The sequence below is a fragment of the Nuphar pumila genome, chromosome 15 (assembly GCF_984573655.1).
Source record: "Nuphar pumila chromosome 15, dmNupPumi1.hap1.1, whole genome shotgun sequence".
Lineage (NCBI taxonomy): Eukaryota > Viridiplantae > Streptophyta > Magnoliopsida > Nymphaeales > Nymphaeaceae > Nuphar > Nuphar pumila.
In genome coordinates this window covers 49,242,690-49,250,434 of record NC_143263.1, presented here as the reverse complement: position 1 = coordinate 49,250,434, position 7,745 = coordinate 49,242,690, and positions in this window count along the sequence as shown.

The following is a 7,745-nucleotide window of genomic DNA, read 5'->3' as shown; positions in this document are numbered from 1 at the left end:
TCCGTCGATCCCCAACGGCATGGCCCCTTCCCGAATCGTCTTCCCCCTCTTTAAGAGGGGCACGATGGGGAAGCATTCGTTCACCGCTTCTCACCCCCGCACCCTTCTTCATGCATGATCCGTTCTCACCCCTCCACTTCATGCGTTTTCTCGTCTTCTCCCTCTTCTTTTGGACATGACAGAGGGAAGATCGAAAAACTTCATCCGGTTTTGATCAACATTTCTGCGGATCAACATTTTCTTCTGAAGGAGGTACCCATCACCCACCTCCATCCGCCTTTCGGCTGGAGCATCCATCTTCGTTAAGGAGGAGCACCCGAGCCTCTTCTCAGCATCAAGGTTTTCCCCTAAAGGATCCGCCATTCTCTACCTCATTGATCCTCTGTAAGAAGCCGAAGATCGGCTTTGCTTCTGGAGAAATCATCTGCAAAACATTACCCATCATCTCCATTGAAGGCCGACCACCTCCTCCTAGACCCCTGCAGTTCCTCGGTGAGCATCCATTTTTCTTCCCTCTGTTTTACTTCTTTTCTTTTATTTTCTTTTATTTCCATTAAAGCACCAGAGTGATATCGATTGGCCTATGGCAAAATCAATTCACCACTGTGCAATACTAAAGGGAACAACTCTGTTCCGACATTTCTTTTTTTTTTCTTCTCATTCATCTGGCTGGTTCATACCCCTTGGCTTGCATTTTTCTGATCTTGATCTTATAACTTCATTTCCTTTTGTTTTTGTATATCGCTGGTAATTTTTTTTTCTCTTTTTTTGGCTATCCTGCATATATTTTGATTATTTCCTTTATTATTCTGCATTTCGCTTCATATCGATGCTAGCATGATGGTCCTGTTGATCCTGTATAACCCATGGTCATTCAAATTGTCTTCTGCGAATTTTGTAAACACCATTATGTGTTGTCACGCCCATTACACTATCTCCTGCATTCCTCTCAGAGTTTTGTCTGTGGTTTTCATGAATTACCCACGTCTCGTTAGTATAGAATCGGCTCAGGGAGGACAATCGTTGTTAGAAAAAAAAAAAAGGGGGATTACGTGATCCAACAGGAACCACTCTTAGTCGGAATCTTTTGGGAGCAACAGAAATTCTATTAATCATCGATTTCCTAATCGATGATTTCTAAAGGGGAAGTGCCTAAATCACTTCTGGACTGATAAAGCCACTCTAAAGCGTTATCAACAGTTATTGATGTTCTCGTTTTCTTGCGTCTGAAGAAACACAACAATGCTGCCATGGAAATCCTCATGTTTCCTTAATATACTTCATTTGAGATCCAAAAGGTGGGCGAATTCCATCCTGTTGCACTGCGGTATTAACTGTAACAAGGACTGCTTGGGTACCTACGTATGAGATCTCCTTTCACTCCATCAAGTAAGATTTTATATCCGATTATAATTCCCCTGTGGGTGCCAGCCGCATGTAATCTCAGCTTATATATTCTATGAAAACTTTTGTTCGTATGTTATATTAAAATGTTAAGCGCTCTGTTCAGAATTGCAGTATAGGTTTGGTGTCAATTGGCTGAGTAAAACATTTTTTTTGTTAGCTTCATTGTTCAAATACCCATCATATTTATCATTTGGAATGTTTTCGTTAGCCGATATCAGATGCTTTGCCCTTCTGCATCTTACGAATTCCCCTAATTTCCCACTTCCCATCAGCTGTGGATTCAATACTCGGAGGTGTTCATTAGTCCAATCATGGACCCCTAAGAGGGAATGATATTTAAGAAAATCATCCGTAATGAAGAGACCACTCTGTCTCCAGGACTTGGGTTTCAATAATTCCTCTGGGGTAGCATTTACCAAATTCATGTGTTATTCGAATGGCTACAGATCACCCCTTTGAGTGAATCAAACCTGGGGAAGTGGCACCCTTGTAACTGAGAGTTCATTGGGTCTGTTGCTATCTGTATAAAACCTCTTATTACCAAGGTCAAATAGAGGGGAATAACCTGGTTGTGGACCGTCTCATGGCCAAGCAGAGATCAAGATAGGATCTCTATCATCAGCTTTTTGTCAAACAGCAACATCATTACTTGCTTGGGTTTGGATGAACTTACATCTACTGGAAAGAAAGGAGAGCATGATTTTGGTGCCAGACATATCTTTGTTATCAGGTGTATATCGATTGAAAGAAAACTTCAATACATTCGATGAATTGGGGTGTTATTTGGATTGATATTTCCCTTTTGAGTCTAACATACCCCTTCCTGTTTTAGCATTTTCGCACTCACCTGTATGTGTCAATCCAGCAGGGTTTTTTTTTTTTATTCAATCCCTCACGGTCTCTTTTCGGCAATCCGGAATGGCACAAGAAGGCCAATTGCATTGTATAGTGCTTCAGAAATCACTGGTAAGCATTTCGTGATCCATCAATTTCTCTCTCATTGTATAGGCTAATTATTTCAGCATTATTAATTCTGCTATACTGCTGCATTTTACATACATTAGCATGATCACCATTTGCCTTTCCCTGCAGTAAGACTCCCCCCCAAATTATTTGTAATGTCTCTCTGTTAATACTTGCCATCTGTAGCTGCCCCTGTGCATCACATTCCTGACATCCCATTACATCTTATCCACCAGCACTTTATAACACTTCCACATTCGGTTGTATCTGTACACCTGCACATGCTCTATGCACAACATCCTCCATTATACTATACATTAACACCCTGTAAAATCTCTTCATCCATGACCCATCTGCTACTTCCTTGTTGGCTATCCATTGGCATCTCAGCTTGTCATGTAATCACTGTTATGGATGTCAATTTGCAGAAACTTGATCTGTCGCCTGCAATCTGTGGAAATCGTCATTTCACCCATAAGATTGGATTGAAATCTTGTTGCAATAGTTAGCAAAGTTAGTGGAAAAACTCCAATCCATCGGTTCATAAGTTGATTTATGAATATGCTAACCCAATAGTTTGTACCTGATTCTTGACTTAATATTTGGTATATTATATAGGAGTTCATTAGCTTAAACATCCATTTATTTTCAGTCTTTTCATTAGTTTGGCATGTTTTATGGACATTCTCACCCTCGGTTTTTCATCAGTTTAGGATGCTTGCCCATATGCATTTTTCAGGTAAAATGAGAATAGTATTTTGTTCTCTATTAAAAGAGGTATAACCATTTGTATTTACATTCCCAACCTAACTTCTTCCACTTTCTTTTATCTGTGTATTGTGATAACAATTGTTTTGGGGTTGTACATTTAATTTTATCTATTGTAATAGTTAGATTGGAATGAAAATTTACATTTCCTGCTTTAGGTAGAATGAATGAGTATTATAAAATATCATAAATTGTTTATTCTCATGCATTTTGCCTTTATTTCTCAAATTCTCACCATGGTGAAACACGGATGGCACGCGCACCATTTCGTAAGAGGTAATTGATACTAAGTTGACGATCTACATCAATGGTCATAGTCAATGTGTGGACAAAACTTAGCATTTTTATCTTTTACAAAATAACACTGGATCCACACTGGATCCATTTTTCAAAATCCATCATATTTTCCTAAAATATTTTCTTCTTTTATCAAAATTTAACTTAAAATTAACTCAAAATATATACCAATGGCCATAGTCAGGGTATATTGAGGGTTAATTTCATTTTAAATTCTATAAAAGCACCAAAAAGGTATTTTATCCTTTATTTGAATTTAGATATGACTATTATATAATACATTCAATGACCATAGTCAGGAGTGTGTTATATCATTAATCTTATTTAGATTCATTTGAAGAATGAAATATAATTTTCAAATCAATTTCAAAATCTATTCAAATTCATTCATCATTTAAGATAGAGTAACATCATATTTCTCAAATTTCTTTTCCAAAATCCAAGTAATTTCAAATATCTTTCTCCAGTCTACAGTTTAATTCATCCTTCTATCTTATTTCAAATATTTAAATTCCAAGTTCAAAGTCCAATTTGACTTTAAAATTTCAAAACTCAATCTTCATATTCTTGATTCATTCCAAATTCAAAATCCAAATTCAAAATCTAAATTTGACTTTGAAATTCATTTACAGTCCAAATTCTCAAATCAAATTTCAAACTTCAAATTTCCAACTCAAATCAAAATTCAAATTCAAAGTTCAATTTTAACTTTGAAGTTATCTTCTGATTTCAAAATCAAGTTCATCATCCCCTTATCTTCAATCAAGGTTTGGATTTGAATCTCAAGTTTAATTTTGGGTTTCTAAAACCCAGATCCGTCTTTAAAGGTCCTATTTGGACTTCTCAAAACCCAAATCCAAAGACAAATCCTAGTCTCAACTTGGATCCAGATTTCCAAGTATAAACTCCATTCCATTTTGGATCTCCCATCACAGATCCAAATTCTCTTTAGGATCTAAATCCTTATTTCACTTTGGATCTCCCATCATGGATCCAAATTCCATTTAGGATCGAAATCCTTATTTCACTTTGGATCTCCCAATACAGATCCAAATTCCATTTAGGATCCAAATACATATTCCACTCTGGATCTCCAATCACATATCCAAATTTCATTTAGGATCCAGATCATCATTCTACCATTGGATCTCAGATTCTGATCCAAATTCCAATTCTTAGGATCCAGAATCCAACCCTACTTTGGATCTCAGATTCAGATCCAAATTCCAATTCTTAGGATCCAGAACCCAACTCTACTTTGGATCTCAGATTCAGATCCAAATTCCAATTCTTAGGATCCAGAATCCAACTCTACTTTGAATCTCAGATTAAGATCCAAATTCTAAATCCTTAGGATCCAGAATCCAACTCTACTTTAGATTTTAGACTTTAGATCCAAATCCACTCTAGGATCCAGAACCCAGTTCACCTCGAATCTCGGACTTTAGATCCAACTCCATTCTAAGATCCAAAATCCAATTCTACTTTGGATCTCAGACTTCGGATCCAATTCCATCTTGGGATCCAAAGCCCAACCCTATCTTGGATCTCAGATTTCGGATCCAAATATCATCTTGGATTCCAAATCTTGAATCTAATTCCATTCCAAATCTAAAGTTCCATTTTTCCAATCCTTAAAACCAATTCCATTTCATTTCCAGATTTCAAATCAAGTTCTCATTTCATATCCTGAATTCAACTTTGAACTCTATCCAAAATCTAGATATTGGATTCGGATTTCATCTTGAAAATCTAACTTTTAAAATAATTCCATTTTCTCAATTTTGTTCAAATTTCCCAATTTTATCTTTCCTTCTGATTTAATTCCATTTTTCATTTCTATTCTGATTCAAAGTTCATTTATGACTTTGAAAATTCCTTTTATCTCAAAATTTCAAAATCAATTTCCGAATTCCAGATTTATTTTCCCAAGCTCTTGATTATTCTAAAAACTTAGAACTTTAATCTTAAGTTCTAAGTTAGGAACCATTTCTTCACTTTATCAGATTCACTTGGAAATTCTTCAAAACATTTTCAAAAAGAGCATACATCTTTGCATTTGCACAAGCATGATTCACTGTGCATTTAGACTTAGGATAAATACTTAGATAATTTCTTAGCAAAGCAAAAGGCATTAATTCGACCCTTGGTTCGATTACCCCTGGTAAAGGTGCCAAGAACGATCAAACCTCGTACCGACGAGCGGATCCCGTCTCCCAGTTTTCCCGCAAATATTTCAAAAACGAAGGTGAGTTATTTCAAAATATTTTCAAAATTAAGGTCAAGTGAGACCCGCAAATGAGTTCCTCTTCTTCTTTTTTCTCTTCTTTTCTCTTCTTTCTTTCTTTCTGTCTTTTATCTTTCTCCCTTCAAAAAGGAGGAAAATAAGAGGTTGGAAAGGAAAAGAGAAGGAAGAGAGAGAATATTACGAGAGGAAAAATTTTGCGATGATCACAGGTTTGGTGACCGTGATGGGACTCGTCTCCGTCCGGTCGAATTATGCCTTTTCTTTTGCTTTGATATTATCTAAGTCTTTATTCTTCATATGTCAGCTTCATTTTTCATGCAAACCTTAGAAGCCTAGATTCTGTCCTAAAGCTGACATCATTGCATATAGGATCTAAGAATGGTTTGGTAGGACCATATTGAGGAGATTATTCCATGCTCACATTAGACTTAGGTCTTAAATACAACTCTCCTCAATTTTATGGATTAAATGCAAACAATGTATGCAAGTGTATGCTTCCTTTTTATTTGAATCTATCTCTTTAGGACTTGCATTAGAGCCATCTGATTTATTGCATGTTGAGCATATTTTGAAAACCTCCTTACCTAATTTTGTCCCGGTCTTCACGTTGCTGGGTTGTCTCACTGAACCATAGTTCGGGAGAGAGCCTCACAACTGGACCACTTATTCGGGTTCGCGCCCCCCTACCACGTACCTAAGGGCCATAGTCTGAGGTATATCGGTAGGTGCTCAAGGATGTTGGAAAGCCATTACCTTAGAACCGGAGGAATATTTCTATGCCACGTACTTCGAGCGTCAGCTTGAGTATATCGACGTATCTTGATTGGAATCAGATGATCTGAACCCTAGAGTTAGGATTAAGGTCCTACAAGCCATTTCAAAATATTGCATTTAGAGTCAGCTTTAGGGAGTGCTATTTGTGCATTCTTGTTTGTCCATCTGTAATGTTTTATATTTCCCTTATATATTTTCCTAAACAACCCTGGGTATATATTATTCAAAATTTCCTCTTTATTTTAAAGCCCATGTGTATTTTCCTTTTCTTCTCTTAATTTCTTCTAAATCCTTTTTTATCCTGCCTGCAAATTCTTCAAAATTTTAAAATCTTTGAAATTCTTTTCTATATTCTATTCCTTACCCTCATTTTCAATAAAAACATCTTTGTCAGAAGATGTCCTTTTCAAAATTAAATCTTTTGTTCATATTTTACTTGTTTATCCTTTTTCAGAAAAACAATGCGGTTGTCGCAAATTTTGTGACAACCCGATCTCTCGTAATGGGATATTTTCATTGTCAAATTGTGATTTCTCCCTTTATTAAAAATTTCTTCCTAGATCTTTTTTCTAAAAACCCTCCCTTTTTCCAGTGAAAACGTCAACGTTTCATCATGATTCAAACGAGAGCTAGAAGAAGGGCAGCTCAGCAGCATAATGACAGCGAAGTGGAAGAAATAAACTCTTACAGATTGTCTCGAAAACATAATTCAGGGGAAGATGATGTTGACCCGGCGATGTATAAGATCTTTCAAAAAATGATGGTAAAGATGATGTCTGAGCAAGGAGGGGCAAGTTCAAAGAAGACATCTTCTAAGAGCAAGGCCAAGAGAAAGCCAGTGAAGAAGCATGTCAGGATCAACAAGAAGAGGGTCCAGCAGGACAGCACATCTGAGGGCACAGAATCAGCAGAAGAGGATTCCGAGAAAGAACAGTTTGTGTTCATCCCAAAACATCTGCAGCAGCCCAAGAAAGCGACAGAAGAACCTGAATCAGTCAACAAGCCTAAAGATGGGGTCCCGACAGAAGATTCAGTTCAAGTATTGACTAAGATGGTCAAAGATCTGTAGATTCGAGATAAAGGAAAGAGGGTATATACTAGGCAGGACTTCTACCTTGGTTTAGATGGGGACAACAGCTTGGAAGATCTTCTCCGAAAGTTTATCAAATTCGATGGGTCCGGCAACCCAAAGGCCCATCTCGCAATGTTCTTCGCCGAATGTGCCAGGTTCAGTGAGGACAATCGGGCCCTTTTCTTGTGCTTTCCTCGCAGTTTAGAGGGCATAGCG